The 14,563-nt window shown below is 43.4% G+C and overlaps 1 protein-coding gene and 1 long non-coding RNA gene across 2 annotated transcripts in view; one reads left to right on the top strand and one right to left on the bottom strand.

Annotated features, from left to right (window-relative positions):
* The window catches only part of LOC138300789 (cadherin-23-like), an 834,147-nt gene that overhangs the window by 422,374 nt on the left and 397,210 nt on the right, over positions 1-14,563 (top strand). The window lies entirely within an intron of this gene.
* Positions 8,339-12,913, bottom strand: LOC138300792 (uncharacterized). The gene is made up of 3 exons (XR_011205006.1): positions 12,809-12,913; positions 12,207-12,391; positions 8,339-11,811 (listed from the first exon to the last, which is right to left on the bottom strand). It is a non-coding gene; the product is annotated as an uncharacterized lncRNA (long non-coding RNA).

The following is a 14,563-nucleotide window of genomic DNA, read 5'->3' as shown; positions in this document are numbered from 1 at the left end:
ATCTTCCAAGTAACTCTATGTGTAAAAGATGGGGTCACAATATAATATCCCATTGTGGAGACTCCAAGGAGAAGCTGAGATGCAACAGTCACTGTTCTGTTGTTTCTAAAGACAGGCAAAGACCTAGGGGGCATGACTATGGTAAAGCAGTGGGCAAGGAGGTTGTTCCTCCCCCCATGATTAAATTACTGGGGTCCTCTACTTCTATCACTATTGACCATCCCTTTTGTGGCAACCCTAGTGATCCAGTAGTTATGGGTAAAGATTTGGGCATAAAAAGTGGAGATAACATCATTTATAAGGTCGATGTCCCTAAGCTGCTACCGGGCTCTGTTGAGGACCACGAATCCCGGATCAGCAAGGTAATATATTGGCTACGCACTAGACGGAGCAGTTTATCAATTATCCGCTCTGCTATTCGTGCAGCAGAAAGATGTATCCCCCAGGGTTCAAATCTTGATTTAATTTCTATCCATCTCCCCGATTAGGTGTTGGTGGAACAACTTATGGCCTTTGATTCACATACTCGTCAGTTCAGGGAGAAGGGTCGGGGGATTAGTCTTGCTCTCAAGCCTCATAGTGCTTGTCTGAATACTACCCAAGGATGTTCAACCTACCACCAAGAGAGGGATCTTGCTGTACAGCATATACCTGTATGACTAACCCCCGCTCAGGAAGCATCTACTCGCACTACTACTGAGGATTTGGATACGATTGAAAGCATTAGGACAATGCCACTTGGGGCCAGCATAGACATGGAGGGGGCTAGCTCCTCAACGCCTGGGTTAGATTCAGATAACCATGGATTATCAATAATGACTTGGAACTTAGCTGGACTTGAGAGTAAACTGGCTGACCCAGATTGAACTGTGTTTATTAATAAACAGGACATCTGCTTGTTTCAAGAAACTTGGGCTACGAGTAAAACTAGTATAGATGGGTTTCTTTCGTTCAGTAAATCTGCTGAACTGTTGGAGAAGGGGACTGGTTGTGCTAAAGGAGGACTTTTACTTCTTTTAAACAAGAAACTGCAATGTAATTTTAAGATTTTAGATATTCATTCTGTTGCTTTAATGGGTATGCAGATCACGTTTCAAAAGAATTTCAATATTATTTTTATTAATGTTTATGCCTGTTCTGTTTCACGTGGTTCTGAGTCTCAGACCTTGGTACTATTATCTGATTTTTTAGATACCTTGCAACCACCATCCCTTTTAATTATAGCAGGGGATTTGAATTGCACTTTTGAACCCTCTGTTTTGCTTAGTGGTCTAACCGATGAGGAGGATGAACTCTGGGGAATCCCACAGTTAAACAACAATCTGTATTGTATCCCCTCAGGTGTGGCTCTTTAGTTAGCTTCTTTATGCTTAAAGTATGGTCTTAGGGCCTGTAATGGCCGTACGCCTTCTGATTCAAACATAGAGCCCACTTTTAAACGAGGAAAGTCGACAAGTGTTATCGACTACTTCCTGGTGGATGTCAGACTATGGCCCATGATATTGGTTCCACGTTGTGAGAGCGATCATTATCCCTTGCTTCTTTCTCTTTCTGGGGTTGTATTTAGGAGGACATGTCATAACCATCACGCAGGTGTCCCATCCCCATGCCCAAACAATAATTCTACAAGGTTAGGGTGGCCAAAGGAGATGTCCAATCCTTATTTGATACGTGGGATTTACCAATTGTTTATAGATAAGTTGGCGCCATATGAAGAACTAGATGCCAACAATATTCCTATACTTAGTATACATGACAGTCTATTTACAAAAACGCAGAGCTATTTTTGCAAGAAGGTTGGACCTAATCCCCGGGGTGGGAACTCAGTGAACAATGGATGGTTTGACGAGGCCTGTTCCAGGGCAAAATCAGGTTTAAAAACTGCAATTATGTCTGGTTCCTTGGAGGAGATACAACAAGCCAGATGTGTATATAAGGGAGCCATATCACGAGCTAAAAGAGTTTGGGAAGATTCAATATGGCAGGATTTACTGGACGCATCAAAATTCAACAATAACACGCTGTTTTGGGAATTGCTATCCAAACAAAAAAGATGGGGCATGAGTAGTATGAGGAGCCACATACAACCAGAAAGCTGGGTAGATCATTTTTCCTGTCTCTATGCTAAACCTGAGGATGTTTTAACCTCTGTTTCTCCTGCTGGCAATCAGTTCTTAACTTTGAAGGATGTGGATCCTGGTATTGACCTATTAGGGGAGGGTAAAAACGCTTCTGCGATTTATATATATTTTTCTATGGAAACCCCTGATGCAATTAATGCCCTTAAATCAGGTAAAGCTCCAGGGCCGGATAAGCTTCCGGGCGATCTTTACAGATCAGAACTAGCTATGTGGTCCTGGTATATAAACTTAATTTCAAACATAATTGCCACAGGAGGCCAAATTCTGAGTATGTGGAAAGGGGCTGAAATTATCCCTATTTACAAAAAGGGCAATGCAAACTCCCCAACTAATTATATATCTATTCGCCTCATTGACAATTTACAAAATATTTTTGCTAAACAACTTTTAGGGAGGCAAAATAGCTGGGTCCTAGACAATCAGGTCCTCTCTCCTCTTCAGGCGTTTTTTTTCCCAAAAACCAGCACGGTAGATCAGGTCTTTAGGTTGGCTGTTCTGTACTGGAAATATATAGTTCTTGCCAAGTAACACTTGTATGTTGTGCTTGTAGACTTGCGATCTGCTTTTGATTTGTTCCCAAGGGAAAAACTGTGGGAAGTGTTGCACAGACTAGGGACCCCAGTTAACATAATCCAAATACTAATGCGACTGCACGAAAATACTTATGCGCAAGAGAGATGGGGTAATCAAGGTAAGCTGACTGAAAAAATCCCTATTCTAAGGGGAGTTTGCCAGGGCTGTGTGATCACCCTATTTATTAATGAGTTGGTACAGGTCCTGACATCTTGTCAGAACGATGCCCCCTGCTTGAATGCACAGAAAATTCCTATTCTTCTCTTTGCTGATGATGTACTTCTTATTTCTAAGACACCTATGGGCCTACAAATTCTCATTGATAGATTTAATTCATTTTGCAGAGATTATGGTTTGGAGTTGAATTTTAGTAAGACAAAACTGATGGTGTTTAGTCCTGGCACCAGTAAGAAATGTATCATTAAATTGGATGGTGCTCCTCTGAGTAAGGTTAGTTCAATTGATTATCCGGGAGTGAGGCTAACTAGCAAATTACATTGGGAGGATCAGATTAGCAAAAGTGTGGGGCTATTGCAGCACAGAGCAGCATCTATCCTACGTTTTTATAAAAGCATGACCACAAAAGCTGTATCTCCAGCCATTAAGATTTATGTGGCTAAGGCGCAGGGAGCTGCTGCCTATGGCGCGGAGATATGGGGATCCTCGAATTGCAACAGACTAGCTTTGCGAGGGCTCTGATTGTGTGCCCTCGCAGCACACCACTGATCCCAATGTTCCTTGATCTAGGATTAAAACAAGTAGCTGATTTAATAGCTTTAAGACCTCTGTTATATTGGGTAAGGATTTGGACTGTCCCCGAACTGGAAATATACAGGTTCTCCTTACTCCACTTATTAAAGAGACCAAATGCTGATAATATTCCATGGGTTAGACATGTGTCCAACTGGTTACATACCTTGGGGTTGGGAGATTATTGGGAGACTCCCCACAAATTAGAGAAATCTCACAAAACCGTTTTGAAATCTGCATACTGGGCTTTTGTTAGGAATGACTACATTTGTTGAAATTCTCACAGTCAATTAACTAACCTTTTTATTGATTTTAAGTGGTTTCCACAATATGAACCCTACCTAGATATGATACCTGTTTTATTAGGTAAAGGTTTATATGCTAAATTTCGCTGTGGGACTCTGCCTTTGAAGTCACTGACATGTAGATAGGGGGCAATTGTTACTGCTGATACATGTCCGGCATGTGGAGGTGCCCCAGAAACAGTCGAGCACTTCATGTTTTTTTGCCATGCCTATTCCTCTCCCCGGTCAAAATGGATATATAAAATTTGCCGAGAGATGGGTCTAAGGAAATGTAATATAGTACTAAGGGTTTTAAAAAGTTCCGGATCTAATGTATCAGTTTTTGCAGTTAGCAAGTTTTTAGTGGCAGCGTGGCATAAACGCAATTGTTTTTTAAATGGGACCCCGTGATGATTGCTTGGGAGGGGTTATTTGAGTAGTATTCAAAAGTATTTATTAGTCATTGTTTTAATTAAGGGTTGTTTAGGTTTTAAATGTGCTTTTATTCAGAATGTAATGTGATGCTTTGATGGTCAATGGCCGAATAAAGCTTTGTGTGATGAAGTCTCCCCCACTTCAAAGGCACGATTGGGTATTTAAACAGGGCCTCTGCCCCAACCAACTCAGACACTTCTTGGAGAAGAAAACCTGAACCAGAACCTGCAACCTGCCACGAAGAACTGCCTGGCTGCCCAAAGTACTCACCTGACTGCTCTGCAAAGGACTGCTGCCCTGCTGTTGCCCTGCTGCCTTGCTGCTCTCTGGCTGTGCTGAGAAGTGCTCACCAAAAAGACTTTACTCCTGCAAAAGAACTCCTTGTGCGGCGGAAATCGACGCACAGCCTGCAAGAAATGACGCACCGCCTGCATTGCAGTGAGAAAAACACTGCACGCCGAACCGGAACGATGCAGCATTGCCACTGAAAATTCGACGCAAAGCAGGGCAGGCGCGATGCAGCTCGACATCCTGAGAGGAATCAACGTACCGCCTGCCGTGCAGTAGAAATTTCCATGCATCGCCCACCGCAGCCCCTGTGACTTCATCCTGCAAGCACCAGATTTCAATGCATCGTCCCCGGGGCATCTGAAAACCCAGCAACCCAAAGAGGATCCAAGTCCACACGCCACAAAATCGATGCAAAGTCTTCTCTGCTTGGAAAATAAACTACGCATTGTCTGTGTGCGACCTTAAAAATCAATGCACACCTCCCCGTTTTCCACCCATTTCCTCGTCTGTGGCCCCTTGCGAGAATTTGAACGCAAACCAGGTACTTTTTACTTGCAAGAGACATTTGTTGCTTTTTAAGAGACCAAAGACTTTATATCATTTTTACAGTGATATTTCAACATATACTTATTGCATCTTGATCGTTTTGACCTGCATCTTACCAGATAAATATTATATACTTTTCTAAACACTATGTAGTGTATTTTTGTGGTGTTCTACTGTGTTATTGCGTGATTTATTGCACTAATACTTTACAAATTGCCTTCTAAGTTAACCCTGACTGCTCAGTGCCAAGCTACCAGAGGGTAGGCACAGGATAATTTGGATTGTGTTTGATTTACCCTGACAAGAGTGAGGGTCCTTGCTTGGACGGGGGTAACTTAACTGTCAACAAAAGACCACAGATTGTTTTGGATTGGAGTGGGCAGATTATTTTGGATTTTAGTGGGGCACACTGTTTTGGATTGGAGTGGGGCAGTTTGGAGTCAGGAGGATTGGAGTGGCACAAATTGTTTTGGGTTAGAGTGGGGCAGATTGTTTTGGATTGGAGTGTGGCAGACTGCTTTGGAGTGGGGCAGAATGTTTTTGATTAGAGTGGGGCAGATTGGTTTGGAGAGGTGCAGATTGTTTTTTATTAGAGTGGGGCGAATTGTCTTGTGGCAGATTGTTTTGGAATGGTGCAGATTGTTTTTGATTAGAGTGGGACGAATTGTAGTGGGGCAGATTGTTTTGAATTTGAGTGAGATAGATTATTTTTGGATTGGAGTGGAACAGATTGGACTGGGGCACATTGTTTTGGATTAGATTGGGCAGATTGGGGTTAGGTGAATTGAGTAGTGCAGATTGTTTTTGGTTGGAGTGGGGTTGGATTGAAGCAGATTGTTTTGGATTGGAGAGGGGCAAATTACTTTGGAGTGATGGAGATTGTTTGGATTGGAGTGGGGCAGATTGGTTTGGAGTGGCGCAGATTGGTTTTGATTGGAGTGGGGCGATTTGGACAAGGACAGATTGTTTTGGAGTGGTCCAGATTGTTTTTGATTTGAGTGGGGCGAATTGGAGTGGAGCAGATTGCTTTGGAGTGGTGTAGATTGTTTTTTATTAGAGTTGGGCGAATTGGATTGGGGCAGATTAGATTGGGGTGGTTTGGATGGGTTGAAGTGGGGTGGGTGGTAGTGGATTGGGGTGGGGTGAATTGGTGTGGGGTAAAGTTGGTTGTATTAGGGTGGATTGTAATGTGGCGAATTTGAGTGGGATGGAGTGGGGTGTACTGCATGACTATGTGTTAGAGCACCATTTCAGAGATTACACATAATAAACACTGTCACTTTGCAATATTTAGAACAAGTTAACTGTCATCTTTTGAGAAGAGCACCTGTGAGCAAAAACAAAACAAAACATGAGTGGAAAGTGAGAAAAGACGACTTGGCAAAAAAAAAAAAAGAAAGTTAGTTTAAAAAAATAAAAACTTCGCAATTTTGGGCATGTTCTTGCCTGTCACAAGCTTTCTGTTTGCATGGCACTAAAAGTTAAAAACAGAACAAAATAGTACCTCCATCACATGGGGAGCAGCGGGCGGGCAAGATGAATTGATTAGTGCTTCATCCATACTCCACACAGAGGAACGGAATTGATGGCAGGAGTACATGAACAGCCACAGAGCAGTGATATTTTGGAAACACAATAAATAAGTTATACATAAAAAAAATTTGCACAAGATAACCTTTCGATGAAAGAGGCAAGTTCTGTCTTGGGCAAGAGCACTACACCAATCACAGGTTTTTTGACATACAGCTGGGCGTTCCTGAAGGCAATTGAGATTGTTCGATAACAGGCATAGAAGTCTGGAATATTTGTACTTTTAGACAGAACTAGCAATGCATTTAACCTTTGTTTTCACATTTTCCCAAGAGGTCAGTCCTGTCTTGCTGCCATATTCAGGAAGGGCAAGCTTTATAAAGTGTCCACATCATAAATTACATCACAGTAGGTCTTAGCGCCCAAACAGACCTCGTCAGGCAAAGGGACATTCTAGAATGGCTTTTCTTGGTGATTCTTTGAAATTTAAGACTGGATATGGAGGACGTTCTTTTTGCCCTACTCTGGAGGCCCCATAAAAACTCTACCCTAGAATCTGGTGACATTGGTCTGCCCACAGTACCACTTTCAGTTTGTGTGTTTTTCAGTCTCAGTGGCTAGAAAGGAGCTTGGCTTGATGAATCGGGAGATGCTGGCAGCCCAGGAGCCCTCTCCAGGGTTAAAATGAAATGCTTCACTCTAACCTTATAGCGCATAGCCCTGTAATGACTTTAAATATCGATTATGTGAAGGCCATTAGCACTTATTGTTGAAGAAAGGTCAATTCTCGAGCCTGCCGAAGCATTTGTCTCCTAGTAGAGGACATATCAGATTTAGCAGCAGAGGGGGCAAAATAATACCTGGATCACGTCGGGAGCTACGGAGGGCACTAATGAAGGTGAATTAATTAGTGCTTTATCCCTGCTTCACACAGAGGAATGGAAACGATGCCAGGCATGCCTTGACAAATTACGAGGCTGAAAAGAAGAGTGCCACACTGGCCAACAAATGGTGAGCAACAGGGAGGCTCCAAGCCCTTTACTGGACACAACAGTCTTGCAGGCAAGAAGCATGCGCTAGCACATGCACTCGCAGACTATGGCCCTCATTCTGACCCTGGCGGTCTTTGACCGCCAGGGCGGAGGACCGCGGGAGCACCGCCGACAGGCCGGCGGTGCTCCAATGGGGATTCCGACCGCGGCGGTAAAGCCGCGGTCGGACCGGCACCACTGGCGGGGTCCCGCCAGTGTACCGCGGCCCCATTGAATCCTCCGCGGCGGCGCAGCTTGCTGCACCGCCGCGGGGATTCCGACCCCCCCCTACCGCCATCCATATCCCGGCGGTCGGACCGCCGAGATCCGGATGGCGGTAGGGGGGGTCGCGGGGCCCCTGGGGGCCCCTGCAGTGCCCATGCCACTGGCATGGGCATTGCAGGGGCCCCCGTAAGAGGGCCCCTACATGTATTTCACTGTCTGCTGCGCAGACAGTGAAATACGCGACGGGTGCAACTGCACCCGTCGCACAGCTTCCACTCCGCCGGCTCGATTCCGAGCCGGCTTCATCGTGGAAGCCTCTTTCCCGCTGGGCTGGCTGGCGGTCTGAAGGCGACCGCCCGCCAGCCCAGCGGGAAAGTCAGAATTACCGCCGCGGTCTTTCGACCGCGGAACGGTAACCTGACGGCGGGACTTTGGCGGGCGGCCTCCGCCGCCCGCCAAGGTCAGAATGAGGGCCTTAATCTTAAAAATGCCTATATGATCTCCAAGAATAAAGGGCCTGCATCTTTTAGAGGATAATGCACCTCTAAATGACTCTTCCAGTCATCGAACATAGTTCTAAAATGTTAAATGGGATTGTAGATGCCCTTTGTTGCATTCTTCTCATCCTCGGTGCATGTAAATAAACACACCACATACAGAGCTCTATAACAGACTGTTAGAAATTGGGACTCTAGTTGGCAATGGTTTTCACCCTGTCCAAGTAAGGACCCTCACTCTAGTTAGGGAAAGGGAGTCACACAGCTAAGAAAAACCCTGCTCTTTCCCTTGGTAGCTTGGCAGAGCAGTCAGGCTTATGTCAGAGGCAATGTGTAACTTATTTGTACACACATGCACACTCACACACAGTAACACAGTAAAAACACTACAAAAGAACTCCACACCAGTTTTGAAAAATAGACAAAATTTATCTGAATAAAACAATACCAAAACAACAAAATTCCAACATACAGAAGCAAAGATATCACTTTTAAAAAGTTGCAAAGAATCTTAAGTCAGAGAAATCAATGGTCGTCCCTTTTTAACACACAGTACCTGGGAAGCATAAAAAAAAAAGACAGTGTGGGCCGCAGATGAGGTGAGGTGCCGGAAAACAAAGCAATGCATTGGTTCTACACAGGGGAGGTGATGCGTTGATTCTGTCCTCACAGGAGAGGCGATGTGTCGGTTTCTTACTGACAGAGGAGGTGATGTGTCAATTCTGTCCCCACAGGTGAGATGATGCATTGGTTTCAGGTCCTGCAACCTGAATTTCTTGCTGCTGTGCTGGGTTGATGCAAAACTGATGCCCAGGGATGATGCATGGGAAAATCCAGATGCACAGTGATGAGAGAGCAGCAGTGGAACAGGCACTGCATCGGTCCTACAGGCGATGCATCGTTTCTTCCACTGCAAGGCAGGCGCTGAGTCAATTCTTCAGCTGCAACACAGGTGCTGTGCCTATTCTTCTGCCACAAGCCCAGTGATGCGTTGCTTTTCAGCCATGGCGATCCTATACGGGGATTTTCTTCCTTGGGACATCCTTTTCCACTTCGAAGGCTCCGGGACTGGATTTGGGACCACTTGGCAAGTCAGGACTCTCAGAAGAAGAGTCCAGGCACTGCAGATGATGTCTTTGATGTCCCTGAGATTTCCTAACAGGATGCAAGCTCTGTCCAAGCCCTTGGAGCCCCTTGGAAAGCAAGGCTCAGTCCTTTCACTCCCAGGACATAAGCTATTGCAACAAAGGAACAGGCATAGTGGCAGTTCCTCTTACAGCATCCATTTCTTCTTCCTAGCAGAATGTTCTCAGTCCAGAATTGTTCTGAAGTTGTGGTCTCAGAGGCCCAATACTTATACTCATTTCTGCCTTTGAAGTAGGCAAACTTCAAAGGAAAGTCTTTGCAGTGCACATGACCCTGCCTTTCCTTCCCTGACCCCAGACACACTCCAGGGGGTTGAAGACTGCTTTGTGTAAGAATAGGCACGGCCCTTTTCAGATGCAAGTGTTAGCTCCTCCTACCAGTTTAGCCCAGGAAGACCTATCAGGTTATGGAGGGCACACCTCAGCTCCCTTTGTGTGACTGTCTAGGGTGAATTCACAACCAGCCCAACTTTCATCCTGACCCAGCCAGTCAGAGATACAGAATGGTTAAGAAAGAAAATGCCCACTTTCTAAAAGTAGGAGTTTCAAACTTACGATTTAAAAACCAACTTCACCAAAAGGTATATTTTTAAATTGTGAGTTCAAAGACCCCAAACTCCACATCTCTATCTGTTCCCAATGGGAAATTACATGTGAAAGATAGTTCAAGGCAATCCCCATGTTAAACTGTGGGAGAGATAGGCCTTGCGATGGTGAAAAACAAATTTAGCAGTATTCCACTATGAGGATATGTAAAGCTCATCAGTACATGTCCAACCTTTTAAATACTTGGTCCTACCTTAGGAGTGACCTACATGTAGTAAAAGGGAAGGTTTAGGTTAGGAGTGACCTACATGTAGTAAAAGGGAAGGTTTAGGCCTAGCAAGTGGGTACACTTGCCAGGTCAAACTGGTAGTTAAAACTGCCCACACAGACACTACAGTGGCAGGTCTGAGACATGTTTACAGAGCTATTTTTCTGGGTGGCACAATCAGTGCTGCACACCCACTAGTATCATTTGATTTACAGGCCCGTAGCACACACTCTGCACTAGACTTACTAGTAAATCAAGTATGCCTATCATGGATAACCCAATTACTAATACAGTTTATACACAGAGCACTTGCACTGTACCACTGGACAACAGTGGTTAAGTGCCCAGAGTCCTAAAGCCAACAAAAACATAATTCAGCACAGGATAATAACAGAAAATCAGAAGCAAAAAGGCAAGGAAAACCCTGCAGAAAGGGCCATTTCCAACCCAGACATCTTTATTCTTTAACAACCTATTGTGCTTCTAATGCATTGGGTCATAACTTTTACAACCACAAGTACACCTCCCATCCTTTTACATAATTCCTGTCTAGAGCCTCCAAGGACCTTGAGGGCCCAACGCACATGATATCAGACACTACACCCATGAAACCCGCGAAGCAAGTACAAGCTAGATAGATATCAATATTTAACCATGCACTTTGATTGTTAAGCAATGATGAGAGCAATCAATTTACTCCTTAAAATGTGACTGTCCTATTAACAGGAAACTGAGGTTTCCAAACATAGAACTTAAAACGATTTTATGAGTTTGTCATTGTAGCTCATACTTAGCAACATCATCAAAGTCAGCCATTAGCCAAGATCAGTTTTCACCTTACCATATTCAAAGCCAGACGAAACTAAGTGAACCAACTGCATTGGCTTTCTTACACTCTTTCACACGCACATTATTTGTGTGTGCACTGCACTCCAACAAGCTCCATTTCATCCTTCTTTTGTAGCATTTTCTTGGAGTACTCTGGGTTGTTGCATATCAAAAAACACCTGTACTTGCAGGGTCTGACGGGGACATAAAATAGGCCAGGAACTCAAGTTAAGAGTGTTCTCCATTAGTAAATCATATATCTAAAAACGAAGACAGACCACATTTACAAGTCAATATAGAAGACAAAAACAGTGGTTGTGTGATAAATTGGTGCGCACTTCCACAATGTGAGCTGAATAGTCAAACACGATGCATATTTGAGAATGTCCACAATTTTGTTCAAAAGAGTGCCACAGTGGTTATACACCCAGCCACAAGGTGTGAATTCTGAGAACCCTTATGGGTTAACAGTTGCTTAAAGTCCAAGAATAAACCACGGCACTACACAACTTCATTTTTTTTTTTTTTTTCGGGTTTATTGTTCCATAGTTTATTAGTGAATGTCCAAACATTGAATGTTCATATCTATTCTTATATATTCAAAACGTAGAACAACTGCAAAGGCTGAAGTAATTAGAGATAGTCCACAGCCACAGATGTAGCTGTTCAGTTCACTCCGAGAGCCAACACGTGTTTCTTCAACAACTTGACTTTTTCAAGGCTGTAAATGCAATTTGAAAGAAAGAAATCCTTATCAAGTTACTTTTCACAAATGTCTTGCATTCTATTGTAGAGGGTCAGTGCATGCTAATCAACACCTACTACCAATAACAAACCCATATAAGAGAGTGGGCACTCCTAATGGTTATAAGAGGTCGTGTGAACAGAAATTACCAGACTAGCAAAGTCTCATTCCAAGTCCAAAACAACCAACTAGAAACACCAAAGCAGCGTGACAGAAACTTTAAACTGGAGGAAAGTGACAAAAAAGTACCCACAGAGAGGTTCTGTGACATGTATATGTCCCACTTATTACAAGCCAGAAATAGTATAAAGAAAAAAATGAGAAGAAAGGGGCCACCCCTTATGAGGAAAATGAATAAGTCGAGATCATACCGTAAAGAGTATGTTGCTAGAGTGTGTAGTGGTTCCTGTTCTTAAGATGCTGTTGCATACTCAGCGTGTACATAAAACGTTGATTGTGCATAAATTAGCTCCAAAGAGAATCTTAATGAGTTGTGAAGTCCTTGGTAAGTATGTGGTCCAACGTATTTGACTCAGACCATGATAATACTGAAAATCTAAAATTAAACACAAATATAAATATGTGTAAATGGTAACGGATCAAATCATAACTAATGGCCGAAGAAAAAACAGTCATGTTTAGTCCGTGCCAATGGCTGAAATAACAATAAGTGCAACAACAGGGAATTATAAAAAGTGTACAGGAACGTGCGAACATGCTCAAAATGGTCATATGATCCCAATATTATACTATATTTTGTGGGTGAAGCACAACGTTGCCCTTGCAGTCAGCCACGGTAACATATTAGTAGAGACGCTGTGTTGAAATACAACTGCGTGGGAAAATAAGCAGAGCCGAGTTTGAAGGTTCCAGTGCTAATAACTAGTTACAAAGATGCGCTCAAAATAGGCATTAACAACGTACTGGAGGCTAAGAAGCCTCATAGAGAGTATCATAATGAGTGTGTACATACCCGTCCTGCATTCAAAGTCGGATCCAGCCACGCGTGTTTGTGAACGCTTGAGCCGGTTCCGCCATGTTGCTTTTATGTGTCCGGGAGGAAAGGGACTCGAAAAATGCTGTCTCTAAGTTGAGATTCAATATGACGCGCAATAGGAAAACCGCTCTGTGGCCATATTGGAAAAGCAAATGTATGTGTGTAAACTAGTACAGTCATTCGAAAAATAGGAGAATAGATAGCACAACGAATATGGAGAAAAGAGTAATGAATAAAATTGGTGAAAATAAAATAGTGCACAAAGAATAGAAGAGCCCGTTCACCAATAGCTGGGTAAATAAGATGGGCTTCGTTCATCGTATGAAACATATTGGATTTAAATAACGTGACAAATCACGAGACATTTACAAGTCAGTGCAGAACTTGTAAAGACAAGCTATATAAGTGTTCTTTAACATATGATAGATTGAATGCATTTATACTCGCTTCAGGCAATGTTTGTGGCAATGCCAGAGAATTCAACAGTAAAAATCGGCCCACCATATCATAAAACAGTGCCACAAACAGCGAAAAAAAACAACCCATACACTGACCTGCAGACCAGCTTATCGGGCACTGCTTGATTGCCTATTATTTCAGTCGGACCCTGCAATTTGGGCAAGCCACAATCATCCTTTTAACTGTTCTCTGTGCCTGATGGTGTGTATTCACCATATTTGATCTGACTGCCCACGGTGTGCCGTGACACCATACTTCTCCTGAATGCGTGGGAGGAGGGCACCTGCAGCGAAGATCTAGTTGTGAGTTCACCAGATACTGAAAACCTTAGTCTCGATTTTCAACAATATTTTTGGACAACGCGTTTTTAGTGCGTTTCCTTTTGCCGTTCAGCAAAGCTTATAAACCCCTTCTTGAAGAATTGTATTTTTTTTCACTTCACCTGTCTGGGTACTTTGACTCTGTAGCTTTATTAGATTTATGAAAACTGTTCATTTAGTGCTTGCATACTGTTCCCTATTTTGTTTTAAGCAGGTTCTGTTCTCATGAAATTATTGTTTTTTTTTTGTTTTTTTTTGCTTTTAAGCGTCATTGTGAGTGGAGAACAATCAGCTACTGACAACCCAAAGAATGTAGTTACTGTTTACAACTCAGTGGTGAAATCGTTTGCATTTTATGTTCCCTTTCTTAAGTTAGCCATTTGAAATTCAAGCTTTGTCCTGCTTATGCAGAAACAGTCGAGGCCAAACCGCCAGACCAGATCCCCTCCAAATGGGAACCCAAGCAACCCCAGGACGGTGTCGGCCTTCTTGAATCTTACCTAGGGGTTGCAGAATGTAAAATGTGAGTTACGGTAACATTAAGTAACCAGGGGCCAGATGTAGCAAATTTGGAAATTGCGACTTGCAATTTGCGAGTCGGAGCGACTCTCAAATTGCAAGTCGCAATTTCCAATGCAGAACGGTGTCTCAGACACCGTCTGCGACTCGCTATGGGGTCGCAATGACCCACCTCATTAATATTAATGAGGTGGGTCGCAAATTGCGGCCCCATAGCGAGTCTAGGCACTCGCAAACATGGAGGCCTGCTGTCATCAGCAGACCTCCATGTTCGTGACTGCTTTATCAATAAAGCAGTTTTTTTTTTTTAAGTGTAGCCCGTTATCCTTAAAGGAAAACGAGCTGCACTTAAAAAAAAAAACGAAACCTTTAGTTTCGGTATTTTTTCAGGGCAGGTAGTGGCCCCCTGAACCACTACCTGCCCTGAAAAAAT

The sequence above is a fragment of the Pleurodeles waltl genome, chromosome 6 (genome assembly GCF_031143425.1).
Source record: "Pleurodeles waltl isolate 20211129_DDA chromosome 6, aPleWal1.hap1.20221129, whole genome shotgun sequence".
Taxonomy (NCBI): domain Eukaryota; kingdom Metazoa; phylum Chordata; class Amphibia; order Caudata; family Salamandridae; genus Pleurodeles; species Pleurodeles waltl.
Note: the sequence above shows the minus strand (reverse complement) of the source record. Positions and strands in the feature narration are given on the sequence as shown.